The sequence below is a fragment of the Nicotiana tabacum genome, chromosome 21, assembly GCF_000715075.1.
Source record: "Nicotiana tabacum cultivar K326 chromosome 21, ASM71507v2, whole genome shotgun sequence".
NCBI lineage: Eukaryota > Viridiplantae > Streptophyta > Magnoliopsida > Solanales > Solanaceae > Nicotiana > Nicotiana tabacum.
In genome coordinates this window covers 24,335,283-24,354,753 of record NC_134100.1, presented here as the reverse complement: position 1 = coordinate 24,354,753, position 19,471 = coordinate 24,335,283, and the positions used below count along the sequence as shown (strand labels likewise).

Sequence of the window (19,471 nt, the reverse complement as noted above, 5' to 3'; positions counted from 1 at the left end):
AGTTTGATTTATTAAAAAATATATATATAAAAAAAATTTAATCACTTTCAAAATCAAAAAAAAAGAATTTATTTAAGAGTAAAAAGAAAAAATGGAAAATTCATAATTCAAAAAAATGTGTTGTTTCCTTTGTAGTATCTCTTTTATAAGTTCAGACTAATAGCTCAGGTACTTCCTTAAAAGATTTTCGAAATTTCAAAAAATGAAAAGAAGTTAAAATTCAAAGAAAAATATTTATTTTTAGTCATCGTCTCTTTTCAAAAATAAAAATATATAAAAGAAAAATCTAAATCAAAAAAAATATTTTTCTCCTTTTCTTTGTAAGTAGTTTATTCAGAAAAAAAAGGGGTTAGTTTATTACCTCTACGCCCGATCGACCGAACTACGCCGGTTTGATTCTCACACGGTGTGAGATACGTAGGCAACTCTCATCAGGTCCAACCTCCCATTTTGCAAAAAAAAAAAGAAATCTCTTAAAAAAAAGATCTAGATAATTTCTAATTTTTGAGTCTAATAAAGGTTTTTTTTTAATAATCACCCTAAATAAATATGCAGGATGAGCACAATGCAAAATGAACACTTTTCGATAATGACTAAAATCCCTGTCAAGTTGCGGCTATGGTGGAATGATCTAGGTGTTGAAGGACAAAATGAAGTCAAGAAATATCTGAAAGGTCTCGTGGGTTTATTGGAAATCCAGCCTCGGGGAGATATCATAAGAGCTTTGGTTACCTACTGGGACCCGACACACAATGTTTTCCACTTCTCCGATTTCGAACTCACCCCGACTCTGGAAGAAATGGCTGGGTACATCGGAAATGCTGAACTTCCTTTAAGGCAAAAATACCTGGTCGCCCCAAGAGCTGTCACGGTACATCGATTCCTGGACTCACTGAAAATACCCAGGACGGTCCGCAATTCAGATTTGGCCGCCGGTTTTTGTAATCCATGCTTTATATACGACAGGTATGGTCATATAGGAGGATTCAACAATCCGATTAACAAGCTATGCAGCAAAGGTAGTCGTCAGAAGTGGGACAATCACAGACGGGTGGCTTTCATGATAACATTCTTAGGCCTCCTAGTATTTCCAAGGAAAGATGGGAATATTGATCTGAAAATATCCGGGGTAGTCAGCACTTTGCTCACTCAAAACTATAGCACTCTCGCGCCTATGGTAGTATCTGATATTTTTCGAGCTCTCACAGCTTGCAAAGCCGGGGGGAATTTCTTCGAAGGTTGTAACTTGCTGCTACAAATGTGGATGACTGAACATCTCTGCCATCGCTCCGAGCTCTTGAGCCATGGTTCTTCAGAGAAAACTTGCATAGAAGAATTTTACACAAGAACCAAAGAGATCAGTCTGCCCAAAGGAGTTATGGCATGGACCTCATTCTTTCAAGCTCTTACTGCCAGCAAAATACAGTGGACACTGGGATGGCTGCCTGTTGATGAGGTCATATATATGCCAGCAACTAAAACTCATTTCCTGCTGATGGGACTTAAGAGCATTCAACCTTACGCGCCCTGCCGAGTCTTGAGACAGCTCGGAAGATACCAGATGATACCATACGAGGAGGATCTTAGCGCTCAAACGATTGAGATAAGTCCTGATGGACAATTTCCGGAAGCAAAAATCCGCCAGATCTGGAATAAATGTCAATATTTGAAAGCAGATACTTGCGTGCGAGATCAGACCAAAAGTGAGACAGCACCAGGCTACCTGGCATGGTACAGAAGAGAACTTGAACATGAAAGGCCGGCTAAAAGATCCCACATCCTAAATTTCGCCGAGTCGTCGCAAAAGCAATGAGATTGGTTGGCAAAAGAAAGAGGCTATTGTACCGAAATCAGCAGGTTGAAGCAACAAGTGGAAAGCCTGAAATATGAGCACAACGTGCAACTTGCTACCGATATGGGAGAACAGAACAGGTTGACTCAGGAAAACGAGATGCTCAGGTTCCAGATCAAACAGATGAGGATGGATGTTGATAAACAGCCAAGGAGTCGATCGGACGAGCAGTTGATAAAAAGGCTGAAAAGTGAAGTCAGGGAATGGCGAGATGGCTTAGAGAAGTCCGAAAACATCATGGCGGAGCTCAAAGCACAGTGGGATACAATAGTAGAGAAGCATCGCCGATACTTGAACCAATTGAAACGCGACCACGAGAAAACTGTTGCCAAAATGAAGAGAGAGATGGCTATACTTGAGATCAAGGCAGTTAATCAGGCCAAGGACTTCCAAATTGAGAGCAGATACTGGTACGACTTGTTAGCCCAGATGAAGTTAGAAGTACGGCAACTGAAGAATCAGCATATACAGGATTCTCAGGTATTCAAGATGTGTAGCGATCAGATAAAACGCCTACTCATAGAGAAGAAGCAAACCAGAGATAGGATCAAGGCCATTGCCCATGCCATCACCAGACGATGTCTACGATGTGAGAACATGACCAGCGTTACCGTCCTCTCGGCAGTGATGGGTTATGTCAAGCAGACCATGCATGAGCTGGAGCAGCTTGATAGGGATCTCACACCTAGGACCGCGGCGAGGCCGAATGATTCCCCGTGGGCACCAATGTTCAAAACCATAATGTACTCATAAGTCGAGCATCTTCTGCCTGTTTTTCCCATCAGTTTGTTTTAGTCTATTTGAGTCTAGGTTTATTTTCAAAGTTTGCTCTTTCTTTTGCAAAATGTAGTTTGTAAATAGACCGTTTCAACAATAAAAAGGTGTGCTTCTTTTATGCTCATTTGTGTTTTTGAACTACGTAATGATCTGATTCACGTGGCATCGTGATACGTAGGCAATCCTCATCGGATCCGGTCACGGTTTAACCAAAGAGAAAAATTGAAAAAAAAGGGGAAATAATAAAAGGAAAGCCTAAAAGAATGCCGGAATGACACATGCTTTCGTCTCAAACATGTAGGAATCCATTTAACTATATAGGTGCATCATGCCCCAACGTGAGATTGCCTATCTGTTATTTGATTCGAATTAACTGTTCGTTTGTTGTTGAGTTTCTTCCAGGTTTTTGGAAAAGGTGGTTGGTTTGGTGAAAGTCTGGCCTCGCACCCGTATTTCACGAGATCGAAAGGGAGTGTTCAATTACCTATTGTTAAGACAGGAGGCAGTGCTCACACTTACTTCACAAGGTCAAAAGGAAGTGTAGAAATGTCTTCAGAGATTCCGTTGCCAACAATCCCTGTTTCCGAGGAAAGTTCTATCTCGGCCGTCCTCACACCCGAAACCGCAACTGCGGAGGAAAATAGAATCTTGCGGCTTCGCATGCTGGAAATGCTTGATGACTGGAATAATGGAAAAGAGCCACCAAGCATCGTCCCTGGATTCCCAGAGTTATTCTCCAGGACAAGCGGGATTTCTAATGTCCCCATAAGCTATCCTGCTACCCCATTCAGATACCCAGCCATTTCAGCCTTCTCTGCTGGATCGCCCTCTGAGTCTCATCCTCGAGTGTCAACGACGGATGTAAACACAAATATCTTTACTGCACCACCTTGCCCGATCACGGCACAACCTGCTGCATACAAGCCGACTTTTGACTCGTCCTCGTTTACATTCCAAGCCCCATCTTTCTCAATGGAACCAACTAGGTTCGCCACCAGCACTAATCCTCCACAGCCTCAGTGCGAGCTTGCACCTGGGCAGGATCAGAACCCCAGAATTGCTGAACAAAATGAGATGGCCAAAAGAATGAGAAGCCTTGAACAAAGTTTGAAGAACATGCAAGGTTTGAGCGGACAGAAAAGCGTCTCTTACGCCGACCTATGCATGTTCCCTCACGTGCACCTACCAGTGGGCTTCAAGACCCCAAAGTTTGAGAAGTACGACGGGCACGGTGACCCCATTGCTCACCTCAAGAAATATTGCAACCAATTAAGGGAAGCCGACGGGAAAGAGGAATTGCTAATGGCATATTTCGGGGAAAGTCTGGTAGGAATAGCCTTGGAATGGTACATGGACCAGGACATGTCCCGATGTCATGTCTGGGATGATCTCGCTAGAGATTTTGTGAGACAATTCCAGTATAACATCGACATCGCACCAGACCGAAATTCTCTGTCGAACTTGAAGAAGAAACCTTCAGAAAGCTTCAGAGAGTATGCTATTAAGTGGCGCGAGCAGGCGTCGAGGGTGAAGCCTCCCATGGATGAGGTGGAAATGGTCACTACTTTTCTCCAAGCTCAAGAGTCTGACTATTTCCAAAACATGATGTCAGCCATGGGAAAGCCGTTCGCAGAAGCGATTAAGATTGGAAAGATGGTGGAGAATGGGCTAAAAACGGGTAGGATTTTGAGTCAAGCAGCCATAAGGGCAACCTCCCAAGCCGTCCAAAGCGGGTCTGGAGGAATGGCAAGAGGGAATAAAAAGGAGGAAACGGCTATGGCGGCATCAGAAACAAGGGAATATCGTAATCCCAGGCCCCGTTTTCCAGAGAGGACTCCACAACACTACTACCCCCACCAAAACATGGCATATGCTCCTTAACCATACATGGTTATGAACACCCAGCCTTATGTCCATCCGCCACAACAAGCCAACCGAGGCCAAGCTCCACCTCCCAGAAATCAGCCTCCATACCGCAACCACTATAACCCATAACCTCCGCAAAATAATTTCCGTCCTCAGGAACCACCTAGAAGGCAGACTTTCACGCCTATCGGTGAGCCATACTCTACTTTGTTCCCGAAGCTAGTCCAGTTGGGTTTCCTGCAGCCAGTCCCTTAGACAAGGCACAACCCAGCATCACCTTCTTACAAAGCCGGTGTCAGATGCGCCTATCATTCAGGGGCCGAGGGGCACGATACAAATGACTGATGGTCATTGAGAAGAGTGGTCGAGAATTTAATAGAGCAAGGGAAAATAGTGATAAGGGACGAGGAGGTCCCAAATGTGACTAACAATCCATTACCTACTCACAATAATGGGCCGCTGATCGGAATGATTTGCGAAGACAAAGAATTTGACCCTGCTTTGAAAGCTATAATCGCCATTGCTGATGTAGGGAAAAAGCCTGAAACAGCCCAGAAACCAGAAAAAGGGGAAAAGGCCAATACTGTAAAGTGCGAGCCCGAAAAGAAGGTGGAGAAGAAGGCGGTGCCTGTGAAGAATGGAGTTCTTTACATCCCACGAGGTCGAGCAGAAAAGCCGCAGAGCTTCGAGGTCAAAAGGGCAAAACCTATGTACATACCGAAAGGGGCCTATATGGTCCGGGGAACGATTCAACCACCTCGGCTGAGTGAGCCAGTGGTTATCGGACGCGTGCCACAAAAGCCGATGACCAACCCGTCCACAGTGCCGTGGAATTATCAAAGGACGTTGGTAACGTACAAAGGTAAAGAAGTCACAGGGGAACTTCCGGAAATTACTTTCATTGGAAGGTATTCAAACACCCAAGAGCTGAACAATGCCACACGAAGACGCTTCCCGCCAAAGAAGCCCGTAAGCATTGAAGAAGCAGAATTTTTTTTCCAACAAATGAAAATGCCAGACTACGAAGTAGTAGATCAACTGCGCAAATGCCCTGAGCAAGTGTCCATGCTATCTCTGCTAATGAGGTCAACCGAGCATCAAAAGATCTTGCTCAAGACCCTGAATGAAGCATACGTACCAGCTGAAATCTCAGTTGAACAACTGGAACGGATGACGGAGAGGTTCTTTGCCATCAACCAAGTCTCTTTCAGCAAGAACGATTTACCCCCAGAGGGAGCAGCACACAACAAAGCCTTGCATCTAACAGTTAAATGCGAAGGCTACTACGTCAAGCGGGTGATGTTGGATGGGGGTTCAGGTGTCGACATTTGTCCCCTCTCCACGCTACAGAGAATGGAAATTGGGACCGGAAGAATTCGCCCCAATAATGTCTGCGTGAGGGCTTTTGACGGCATCAAAAGAGATACCCTTGGGGAAATAGATTTGATTTTGACCATAAGGCCAGTAGAGTTTGAGGTAACTTTCCAAGTGCTTGACATGGATACGTCCTACAATTTCCTCCTTGGCAGACCTTGGATTCATGCGGCAGGAGCTGTGCCTTCCACTCTTCATCAGATGGTGAAGTTTAAGTACGAAGACCGAGAGATCGTGGTCCATGGGGAAGACGAGCATGCTATTTATCGGGACCCGTCCATCCCATATCTCGAACCAAGAGAAGGGAGCGAACACACGGTCTATCAAGCTTTCGAGATTGTGTTAGCAGAGCAGCATGAAGAGGGAAGACCTTGCCCCCAACCTTTCTTGTCTAACGCCTCAATTATGGTGGCTAAAGAGATGATCCGGCACGGATTCAGGCCAGAAAAAGGGCTCGGACGAACATTGCAGGGAATAACGGAACCCATCACCCTGCCTTCCGCCAAAAAACTTTTTGGGATAGGTTTTCAACCCACTCCAGAAGATGAAGAATGGGCGAAGAAAAGGAAGAATAAGGGTTGGAAATTGCCTAGGCCACTGCCAGATTTATATGAAACCTTCGTCGGACCAAGATACACTGAAGAAGAAGACGACGAGGTTTTCACGGCTGAGGAAATCAAGGAGATATGTGGGGCAATGAGAGAAATGCTCTACGAGGCTCATATGGTTCAACCAGGAGAAGGCACCAGCACCGCCGAAATACTATATATGGGGCAAAATGCCAAACTCCGAAACTGGGAGGCCACGCCATTCCCGACTAGGCGGAAGTCCGGGTAGACCTGTCCTGCCACCTTTTCTGCATCCCAAGTTATCTACAGGATATAACTTGGATGTTTTTCTTCCCTTCAGTTGTTGTTTTGCATTCCTGAGTTGTAAACATTGTTGTCTTCCAAAATTTCAAGAAAATAAAAAATAAAAAAAAATCGTCATTGTTTTCCCATTTTTCTCCTTTGTTCTGATTTTGTTGTTTTTCTTTTATCTTTTCTTTCAGTTATAATAACGCGGCTTTAAATATGACATGCTTGCGGACTTCACGCCCAAATCACAATGAGCTATTTAATTGTGAAATAATGAACCCAGAACCAGAATATGATGAAGAAGAGGCTTTTAGGGAAATAAACCGAGAGTTGGAACATTTTGAGAATAAACCTAAGCCAAATCTGAATGATACCGAACCGGTTAATGTAGGAACTCCTGAAGAAATCCGGGAGACCAAAATAAGCATTCACACGGACAAGAAAACGCGAGACGCGATAATTCAACTTCTTTTTGAATTTAAAGATGTGTTTGCTTGGTCATACGATGACATGCCGGGATTAGGTGTTGATCTAGTAGTTCATAAATTGCCAATTCACCCTGATTGTCCTCCAGTTCAACAAAAGCAACGAAAGTTCAAAACCGAGGTCAGTGACAAGATTAAAGAGGAGATCACCAAACAACTGAAAACGGGAGTGATTCGGGTAGTCCAGTATACAACATGGTTGGCAAATGTGGTTCCAGTACGGAAAAAATACGGAAAAACTCGGGTATGTGTAGATTACCGAGATTTGAATAGAGCAAGTCCCAAAGATAATTTCCCATTGCCCAACATTCACATCCTTGTTGATAATTGCGCCAAGCACGAGATACAGTCTTTCGTAGATTGTTACGCTGGATATCATCAAGTATTGATGGATGAAGAAGACGCTGAGAAAACTGCTTTCACCATGCCTTGGGGCACCTACTGTTATCGGGTCATGCCATTTGGTCTGAAGAATGCTGGGGCTACTTACATGAGGGCCATGACTGCCATTTTTCATGACATGATGCATCAGGAAATAGAGGTGTACGTGGACGACGTAATAGTCAAGTCCAGGACGCAGGATAATCACATCCAAGACTTGAGAAAGTTCTTTGAGAGACTGAGGAAGTATGACTTGAAGCTGAACCCAGCCAAATGTGCTTTCGGAGTTCTATCGGGCAAGCTTTTGGGCTTCATAGTGAGCAGGAGAGGTATCAAATTAGATCCAACAAAGATAAAATCTATCAGGGATCTACCTCCCCCAAGAACGAAGAAAGACGTGATGAGTTTGTTGGGTAGATTAAAATATATCAGTCGATTTATTGCCTAGCTGACAAGCACGTGTGAGCCCATATTTATGCTATTGAGGAAAGATGCGGCGATCAAATGGACGGCTGAATGTCAGGAAGCTTTTGACAAAGTCAAAGAATACCTTTCAAACCCCCCAGTTTTGGTCCCGCCAGAGCCAGGGAGACCACTGTTCTTGTATATGACAGTCTTGGAAAACTCTTTCGGTTGCGTCCTCGGGCAACATGACATAACCGGAAAGAAGAAGCAAGCGATCTACTACCTGAGCAAGAAGTTCACTAGCTACGAGGCCAAGTATACTCTGTTGGAAAGAACGTGTTGCGCTTTAACGTGGGTGGCTCAGAAACTGAGACATTATCTCCAAGCTCACACTACTCTCCTCATAAGCAGGTTGGATCCTTTGAAGTATATATTTCAGAAACTAATGCCTACTAGAAGACTGGCCAAGTGGCAAATCTTGCTTACTAAATTCGACATAGTCTATGTCACTCGCACGGCAATGAAAGCCCAGGCGCTAGCAGATCATTTGGCCGAAAATCCAGTCGATGAGGAATACCAGCCATTGAGTACCTACTTTCCGGATGAAGAAATAAACACTGTAGAGGTGGTCTCGGAGAACGCTCATGTATGGAAGATGTTCTTTGATGGAGCCGTAAACGCCAAAGGTGTAGGGATTGGGGCAATTTTGATCTCGCCCTCCGGTCAGCATTATCCAGCCACAGCTAGACTGCGTTTCTTTTGCACAAACAATATAGCTGAGTATGAAGCCTGCATCATGGGCATGCATATGGCGATCGATCAGGATGTCGAAGACTTATTGATCATGGGAGATTCTTACCTGATTATCCGGCAAGCCCAAGGTGAATGGGAAACTCGGGATGTCAAACTTATTCCTTACCGACAGCACGTGGAGGACCTCAGCAAGCGCTTTAAATCAATAGAGTTCAGGTATATCCCACGGTGTCACAATGAACTAGCAGATGCACTCGCTACTTTGGCTTCAATGTTACCTTACCCAAGCAACGCCCACGTCGATCCCTTGGAAATCCAAATCAGGGAGAGGCACGGTTACTGTAGCGTAATCAAGGCAGAATCAAGTATACATCCATGGTACCATGATATCAAGAGGTTCTTGAAGACACAAAAATACCCCGAGCACGCTACTGGAGATCAAAAGAGAACCATTAGGCGACATGCAAGTGGTTTCTTTTTGAGCGGTGAATTGTTGTACAAGAGGACCCCGGACCTCAACCTACTAAGATGTGTTGACGCCGAGGAGGCAAGAAAGATCATACACGAAGTACACGCAGGAGTGTGCGGACCCCACATGAACGGGTACGTCTTGGCAAAGAAAATCCTTCGAGCAGGTTATTATTGGATAACCATGGAAAAGGACTGCTTTAGTTTTGTTCGGAAGTGTCACCAGTGTCAGGTGCACGGTGATTTGATTCATGCACCTCCTACGGAATTGCATCCCATGTCTGCACCTTGGCCATTTGTCGCCTGGGGCATGGACGTCATCGGTCCGATCGAGCCGAAAGCCTCAAATGGACATAGATTTATACTAGTTGCCATCGACTACTTCACAAAATGGGTAGAGGCCGTCACTCTCAAGGCAGTCACTAAAAAAGCTGTAGTGGATTTTGTACACTCAAATCTTATCTGTCATTTCGGTATTCCTGCGACTATCATCACAGATAATGCAGCAAACCTGAATAGTCACTTGATGGGAGATGTATGCGAGCAATTCAAAATAACGCATAGGAATTCTACTCCTTATCGGCCAAAGGCCAATGGCGCTGTAGAAGCAGCAAACAAAAACATCAAGAAGATTTTGAGGAAAACGATCCAAAGTTCCCGATAGTGGCATGAGCAGTTACCATTTGCATTGTTGGGGTATCGCACTACGGTACGCACGTCAGTAGGAGCAACTCCTTATCTTTTGGTTTATGGGACCGAGGCTGTAATACCGGCAGAGGTAGAAATTCCTTCGCTTCGAACCATTGTCGAAGCAGAAATCGAAGACAGCGAGTGGGTCAAGACTCGATTAGAGCAATTGACTTTGATCGATGAGAAGCGAATGGCCGCGGTTTGTCACGGACAGTTGTACCAACGAAGAATGGCCCGTGCTTACAACAAGAAAGTCCGACCCAGGAATTTCGAAGTAGGTCAGCTGGTACTGAGGCGTATTCTGCCACATCACCAGGAAGCAAAAGGGAAATTTGCTCCAAATTGGAAAGGCCCATACATCATAAGGAAGATATTGCCGAGAGGAGCATTGTATCTAGGTGATATCGAAGGAAATGACCCCGAAACAGCAGTAAATGCAGATGCAGTCAAGAGATACTACGTCTGAATGACACCCCAGCGGTCCTGACACATTTGAAATGCTGAAGGTTTTATTCCCACTATCAACTCTCTCTACAAGCCTTTGAGCCGGTTACAAAAAAAAAACAAAAACAAACAAAACAAAACATTGATTGAGGCCTGAACTACGTTTGACTTGATTCCGAAAGGATACGTAGGCAGCCTCTCCCTGAGGTTCAGTCACACCAACAATAAAATCCCATTTACCCTGAAATTGAAACCGGGGCACGTCGAGCGGTTTAGAAGTTAGTATTATCTACTTTTCTTTGCCGAGCACAAGCCTTTCAGATCAATTACCAAAGGTAACGGGAAGCCAAAAAGCATCACGAATGGAGACCGGTACACTGTAAATTGAGAGAAATAAAATGAGAGAGTCTCGTCGGTGAAAACCTCCGGGCACCGCGAGGCGACGGGAGTAGAGAAACCAAAATGAGAGAGCTTGTGTAGTAAAAAATTCGTAAAGAGTGCTATCAAGCGACAACAAGGAGGGAAACGAGAGAGGTCGACTAGCGAAAACCCGCAAAGGGCGTTGTTGGCCGAAAAGATGACTCCCCCCCAGGAAGTCTCGGCAGAGTTCCACCGGTTTGAAACACAAACCCATTTTGGTTCGGGAGGAAATGCAAGTTCATTGAAGGTCAGGCGTCCAGTCCAAAGAGCATGTCATGTCCATTTAAAGTCAGCATTGTTTTCCTCAGATAAGTCTTTTTCGTCCCGAAAGGGACACTTCTTTTCTGAAGTTTGCTTTCTCCTTTCTTTGCTTTTCTTCAAATCCCTTTCATTTTTAACCCTAAGTTTCCAGATATACCGGAAAGGACGGGTGGCAGGTTTGGTTTCATGGAATTCCATTTCGCAAAGGAAATGCCCCGTTTCGTTGGTACGTTTGTCCAACTTGATGAATCATGATGTTTGACTGCGTTTTTTTTTAAAAAAAAAAGAAGAGAAATTCCCCAGCAAGTCCGCCTTGTACAAATCCTCACAGAACTTCCCTTTAAGCAAATCCCCACGGAGCCTCCCTTTGTAAAATTCCCCAGCGAGCTTTCCCAACAAATCCTGGCAAGTCCGCTTTGCAACAAATCCCCGGCAAGTCCTCCTTGTACAAATCCCCACAGAGTATCCCCAGTAAAATCCCCGTTGAGAATCTCCAAGCAAAACGGGACACAAAAAGAGCCTTACAAGGCAAATCATCACAGAATTTGGAAATACAAGCCTGAGCAGTCTAAAAGGGTTTCGCCATTTGAATCCAATTAATGGCAGGACTTCGCAACAGAAATAAGGACGCAACAAAGCAACTGGAACAACCAAGGTCACCGAACCAACCGCCATTTCCGAACTAACAATTGTTCTTTGTTTGAAAAGTTGAAACAGGTATAATCCAAGACAACCATGCAAGAAGCAGGTGTCACCCAAAGAAGAAGGTACATGGGTACAAGAAACAGTTTAGCAATAAGGAATCCACTCGAAAGGTAAGTTTCCACGAGATTCCCTTTTATCTTCTACTAAAACAAGAAAATTCAAAAAAAGGGGCCAGTTAGTATCCTCGAACTTTGTCCCCAGCCAGTTAGCATTAGGGTTTTAAACCCTAAATTGAACTTTCCCATTCAGTCAGCATTAGGGTTTTAAACCTTAAACTGAACTCTTTACATTTAGTCAGCATTAGAGTTTTAAACCCTAAACTGAACTTTTCCTTCAGTCAGCATTAGGGTTTTAAACCCTAAACTGAACTTTCCCTTTTGTCAGCATTAGGGTTTTAAACCCTAAACTGAACTTTTCCTTTAGTCAGCATTAGGGTTTTAAAACCTAAACTGAACTCTTTTCCATTCAGTCAGCATTAGGATTTTAAACCCTAAACTGAACTTTTTTCCATTCAGTCAGCATTAGGGTCTTAAACCCTAAACTGAACTTTTTCCCTTTAGTCAGCATTAGGGTTTTAAACCCTAAACTGAACTTTTTCCCTTTAGTCAGCATTAGGGTTTTAAACCCTAAACTGAACTCTTTCCTTTAGTCAGCATTAGGGTTTTAAACCCTAAACTGAACTTTTCCCTTTAGTCAGCATTAGGGTTTTAAACCCTGAACTGAACTCTTTCATTTAGTCAGCATTAGGGTTTTAAACCCTAAACTGAACTTTTCCTTTAGTCAGCATTAGGGTTTTAAACCCTAAACTGAACTTTCCCTTTTGTCAGCATTAGGGTTTTAAACCCTAAACTGAACTCTTTTCCATTCAGTCAGCATTAGGGTTTTAAACCCTAAACTGAACTTTTTCCCTTTAGTCAGCATTAGGGTTTTAAACCCTAAACTGAACTTTTTCCCTTTAGTCAGCATTAGGGTTTTAAACCCTAAACTGAACTTTTTCCCTTTAGTCAGCATTAGGGTTTTAAACTCTAAACTGAACTTTTCCTTTAGTCAGCATTAGGGTTTTAAACCCTAAACTGAACTTTTCCCTTTAGTCAGCATTAGTGTTTTAAACCCTAAACTGAACTCTTTCCTTTAGTCAGCATTAGGGTTTTAAACCCTAAACTGAACTTTTCCTTTAGTCAGCATTAGGGTTTTAAACCCTAAACTGAACTCTTTACTTTAGTCAGCATTAGGGTTTTAAATCCTAAACTGAACTTTTCCTTTAGTCAGCATTAGGGTTTTAAACCCTAAACTGAACTTTTCTTTTAGTCAGCATTAGGGTTTTAAACCCTAAACTGAACTTTTTCCCTTTAGTCAGCATTAGGGTTTTAAACCCTAAACTGAACTTTTTCCCTGTAGTCAGCATTAGGGTTTTAAACCCTAAACTGAACTTTTCCCTGTAGTCAGCATTAGGGTTTTAAACCCTAAACTAAACTTTTTTCCTTTAGTGAGCATTAGGGTTTTAAACCCTAAACTGAACTTTTCCTTTAGTCGTCATTAGGGTTTCAAACCCTAAACCGAACTTTTCCCTTTATTCAGCATTAGGGTTTTAAACCCTAAACTGAACTTCTGTCCATTCAGTCAGCATTAGGGCCCCAACCTTAAACTGAACTTTTCCCTAGTTGGTCAGCATTAGAGTTTCAACTCTAAACTGAGCTTCTCCCCAGCTAGTCGGCATTAGGGCTCCAACCCTGAACTGAACTATTTCCATCCCGCCAGCCTTAGGGCTCCAACCCTAAACTGAGCATTCATATCTTGTGGCCGTATCGTTGATCCAATCCCGAAATTGGCATTTTGGAAACTGAAATTTTCCAATTCTTTCATCAATTCTATGAACTTCCTGGCAAATAACTCACGAATTTTTCCTAGTGAAACTGGGGCAGAAAATTTCGTTCGTTTGTTTTTCCCCGCAGGTCTAACCTCGAGGCGCATGGATCGAGATGACCCACGAGATGAGTCTCAACCCAGAATAAAAAAGGGGTGAAGAAGAAGAAGATGTCCCGAGATACAGGAGAAAATGGAAGGCGGATCGCTCCAAGACTTGGTCAAGGTCCCGAACTCTGCCAATCACGTCTCACTCAGTATCCCAGAGATAAACAAGCACCTACAACTCGCAAACATCAAGATTCGGATCGAAGTCTCCAAGCAAAATCAGCTAAGACCCAAGATCAAGTTGCAAAAGAATCATAGATAGGAATCTTGTAACTAGCAGTTGACATGCATATAAGTATTTAGTTCAGTTTTAATTTTTCTTTGGTTGTAATAAGGCGGTCAGTAAAGAGACAATGACAACAGCAACAGCAGTAACAACAAGCATTGCAATCCCATGGTAGTCCCAACTGCCAAAATTTCCCGAACTACATTGACCTGATTCCTGTTTAGCCCAGGATATGTAGGAAATCTTCGAAGCAAAGATTCGGTCAAATCTTTCAAAAAAAAATGCTTCACACGGAGTAGTCCAATAGGCAAAAGTTGCTCATATCCGCTCACTTTATCTTTGCACGAAAACTCTTCGTGTTTCTGAACAAAGAGGGGCAGCTGTGAGCACGTGATTTTTGTTTTATGCAACAATCACTCCAAAAGAAAACAAAATAATAGCAATTGGTCTTGCTGTACAATTTTGGATTTTTACGTGGCATTTTGTTAATTATTTGTGATTTTGTCCATTTTATTTTTTATAAAACAAAATACAAAAAAAATGTGTGTGCCGTGTGTATTTGAACCGTAATTGATTTTAAAAGCAAAATCGTAAAATATATGTGTCTTTTATTCTATTTTTTTTGTTTGCATTTAATGATTTTATTTTTAATTAAATGTCAATGTGAGTGATAATTGTTGTTTTGAGTATTTATTAATATTGGTATGATTTTGTTTTTAAGAATTTTTATTTAATTATAAGAAGGAAAACATTAGATTTGGGCCAAGATTTTAAATAAAATCAGGCCCAAACCAATGCAAATGACCCAGTCCAACCAGGCCTTCTGTAAGACGCCCCAAACGACGTCGTATAGGCATCATTTCTTCGAGCCGTTGATTAGTTCAAAGGAACGGCCCAGATCAGGCCAATCCTTTACCCAAACGACGCCGTATAAGGCCGTCTAATCTCAGTCGTTCAAGCCGGGTTGATCTAACAGCCCTCGTCCCATCTCCTTTACCCGTTATCAGACCCGACCCAATGAAACCCGGCCTGATCCACCCCAGTATGAAAGCAAACGACACCGTTTCTTTTAATGGAAAGATCACAGCCGTTGATCAGTGGCAATCCAACGGCCAAGACACAATCATCCACCCGGTATAAAAAGCCTCATATCACACCCTGCCCCCTATCCAAACCCCCCCTGCCTTAGGTCGTCCCCTTCACAGACCCCAACCCCGAAACCCTAGATCCGCCCCCATTTCCCTTCACCGAAAACCCGGCGGCATGGACGCCGGTGACCCCCGCCTTAACACCATAGATGCACCTCACCATCCTGAACCCAAATCCACCAACCACTTAGCTCGAATCCCCTCCCACCTTCTCGAATCTTCATTTGAAGATTCGAGTCGGACCTCGACTTACACCGATCCACCCCGGCTTCACACCAGATAGTCCCCGGACCTCCCTCGTGACCAAACCATGTTTGGTTTGGTCCGAATCTAACCAGGGAAACCTATATCCCAAATCTACCCTTAGGAACCCTAGAAGTTCTGATGCCTGGTTTGTGTCCGTTTAAGCCAAGTGATTAGGGTCTAATGGACCTTAATCGAAGTGTTCTCAGTTGAGAACACTTCGATTAAAGTCCGTTCAACCCCAAGAAGGTTCATTTCAAATACGAGCTGGTTTTCTGATTTTTTTCAAGGACTTTAAGGTAAGTTTGTTTTTCTTTTCTTTATTCATTTCATGTGTTTGTTAAAGGTCTGTTCGTATGGCCAAAACGTCTTGTTTAGTTTGTGTTTTTGAATTTTTATCAACTGTTGTTGCGCACCTTGCCTGGACCTCTCTGTATATGGTCAAAGTCTTTCTTCATTCACTGATAATGTGTGTGTTTTGTAAACTGCATATTTGATTGAATTTGTAATTGGTCATTTAATTAGTTCCCAAGGTCATTTCTGTATTGACATTACAACCTGAACCCCTTGTTCAATACTATTAGATTTCTGATCATGGTCTTTGATTGTATAATTAGTATAGTCGATTCGATACGTGTCGTCGAATAGTTTCAGCTGTTTGAATGATAACAAATTGATCAGTTCTTGCTGAACATTGTTTGAATCAAAATTGAGAATCGACTATAGCTACTTATATTTGTTGATTTGAATCAGAAACTTAAGGATTTGGTTTGTAACCGCAGTCTGAATTGGTGGCATGTGCATTTGTGCACAACATGCGCATAAAGGCCCTTTTTAGATTAAAATAGTTTGACAGCATATGCTGTCAGATTATATTCTTGTTGCCCCTGCCTGCTTTTAGTTTAATAAAATGTTAAAGGGGACTGTCAGGGAATATCATGGGAGGGGTTTGTTAATTTTAAAAGATGAGTGGAAAAACCACAGACCACATGGGAGGGGACCTGAATGTGTTTAACAGACTGTAAATGGTTGATTGCTAGGCTATAAAAAAATAGGCAAAACTTCCATGAAGGGGGACTGAATTTTGAAAAGAAAAACACAGACAGATTTTTGAGACTGAAAATTAAAAGGAGAGGAAACCATCTTTGAGGAAAAGCTGAGAGGCATATACAGACACATACACAAAAGAGAAAAACATACAAAAAATTTAAGTCAGCATCAGAAACTGTTTCTTCCTACTTTTATTTGGTTTTCATTTGTTCAACCTGTTCAATCAATTCTGATTTCTTCCAAGTCTCAACTAAGTTATTGGTTGGTTTGCATTGGTTGTTCTCCTGGATTTGGTCTGTCTTGGAGCTTTGTTTCTACTGCACTGTTTGCTGCTATTATTTTGTTACTGCTTGTTCCATCGGCTATAGTTGCATCTTGCTCTGGGATTTGTCTTGTTGTTATCTGCTGTTGTTGCTGCTGCATTTGTTGCCATTGTTACTCTGCTGACTTCTCTTCTTCTTCAACTGTAAACACTTCCAGGTACACACTTCTGAAACCATGTGTTGTTGAAAGCTTGAAGTTTTGAAGCAAAAATAAAGAAATGAATGTTGTTTACTTCACAATACTTGTGTTCAAAATATAGCCATAGTTTGAAGGATAAGTTGGCCTGCATTTGTTTAACTTCAAACTGCAATTGCTCTGTATGAACTAACATACATTCTGATTGAGATGAACTATTAGATAGCATTGTTTGTTAGATCAGTCGTATTTTAATGCATATGACCATTGGGTCTTGATTTAGTTATGACATTATAACATAGAATCATGGCAAGCATCTGTATGTATTTTGTCTAGACCACTGAACTGTCAAATCTGTTGTATTTGGTTCCATTTGACTTCAGGATAAATGTATCCCAAACAAAATTCTCATGTGGTTACGTTAACAGTTTGGCCATGTACGCCAACTCTCTTGTTTAGACTATTTGTTCCGATATAGGTTCGATATGGGATTCGATATAGATCCACTGTTTCGAAATAATGCGATGACTTTTGAGGAAAACTAATAGGCATTTTTGAGTTCAATTAGTAGTAGTTTTCCTAATAAATAGCCGATTTCATTAATCAAGCCCAAATAAGCTAGTTTTAAAATTCAAATTTGAAGGTCGTTTATAATGTAAGTCTAGTATATGTTATTAGTTTGCTTGCAATCTCCCTTAGCAAATTAACAAGCTTATTCACTCGTTGAAGACAAGGCAGAAGGTAACTCTCACCTCGTAAACAACCAATCAGGTAATCAAACAAAATTCGGATTCGGCAAACATAGTAAAGATTTAGCATGTAGTCGTTTAAACAAGTAAATTTGGTATCTTCTTTCTTTTATTATTTAGAGACAAACGTAATAGAAATGTAGTCACTTTAGGACATCCTTTTTTTAAAGTAATGAGACGAGCCTCGTCAAACAAAGATACACATTGCGGGGCCCTCAATAATTGATCATAATAAACACATAGGTTTTGGGATGGACTGTCTAGAAAAGTTCACTCCTTCCCCAAAGATAATAACGCGTTAGGCTCTTTAGGCGCGACGTAATTAAATTACATTCTTAAATTCGGGTGCACATTGATGTGACCCAAATCCAAATCTCAACGGAGTCAAAATGTGTCGACGACCACGGGTGCATCGATTGTGACGTGGTTCGAGATGCATTTTCACGACGTTGCAATTCTATAAAAAATAAATGATAATAATAAAAGCGGTTTAAACTTAATAAAAGCACGTAGGTCATAACATGTATTTAAATCAGATATTTAGCCATTATAACAATTTAAGCGACCGTGCTAGAACCACGGGATTCGAGGGTGCCTAACACCTTCCCTCGGGTCAACAGAATTCCTTACTTAGAATTTCTGGTTCGCAGACTTCATTTGAAAAAGTCGAAAATTTCCTCGATTTGGGATTCAAGATAAACCGGTGACTTGGGACACCAAAAGCCAAACCTTTCCCAAGTGGCGACTCTGAATTAAATAAATAATCTCATTTCGAATATTGTCACTTAAATTGGAAAAACCCCCTCGCGCATTTAATCCTTCGGGGCGGGGCGCGCAAAAAGGAGGCGTGACAAGATGGAAGGAGTATTTATCGAGAATCAATAAATAAATTTTGTAAGTGCATAAACTAACTATTAAAATGATCTAATGAGAACATTCAATTCTTAATATAGGTAATTGGCATAAAAAGTTAGATCAAAATAAAGTGTTCATTATTTTAAAAAAACATTGATGAATAATTTGTGTAGTTGTGTTTGAGAAACTATAAGCAATTATACTAATATACAAGAATTTAGATCAAAATAAAGTGTTCATTATTTTAAAAAAACATTGATGAATAATTTGTGTAGTTGTGTTTGAGAAACTATAAGCAATTATACTAATATACAAGAATTTAGATTATCTAATAATGACATTTTACATTTCATATACCAACAAAACTATTATATTCGAGTTTTCTACTCCTGTGTTGTTGAATATGCACCAGTTCAAGAGCTGATAACAATCATTACTTTGGCACAAAAAATTGGAAATCCGATAACATAGAAAATAATAGGAAGCTTGAGCTTGCAAAATTACATTAAAAATTTGAAAGCGCTAGAAGGAGGGCTTGAACCTCCGACCTTGTGGTTAACAGCCACACGCTCTAACCAACTGAGCTATTCCAGCTTCGGCGTTAGCAAAGCTATATCATATTTATTATACAGTAATGTAAGCAAATCTAACTTTCCTTCCAAAACAGTATATACCGATAACGTGCAGTTATGAGTGTATGCGTGGGTAAAGGATATCATGTTTTCTTCTGTAAAACATTTTGTTAATAATACTATTTTGAGTGTGTGTATGTGTATCTCTGTGTAGATACACTTGTTAGCATCATAAAAGAGATTCATTTATACCGTTTGTAAACCAGATCAAGTTAATTCTTGGGTATAAAAATGTAGTACTACTTCAGAATTAAGTCACTAAAACAGTGAAAGAATTAAAAGTAGGAGATTCCAAATATGTTATCTCCCATCTCAATTTGACCATCAATCTCAGAAATTTTTGGAAACAAAGTTACATATAACAAACAATGAAGTAGTACTAAATTATTAATTATTGCAA

At 41.6% G+C, this 19,471-nt stretch overlaps 1 non-coding gene across 1 annotated transcript; it reads right to left on the bottom strand.

Annotated features, from left to right (window-relative positions):
• Positions 1-18,959: 18,959 nt before the first annotated feature.
• Positions 18,960-19,033, bottom strand: TRNAN-GUU (transfer RNA asparagine (anticodon GUU)). Its single transcript has one exon. It is a non-coding gene; the product is annotated as a tRNA-Asn (tRNA).
• Between the last annotated feature and the right edge of the window lie 438 nt (positions 19,034-19,471).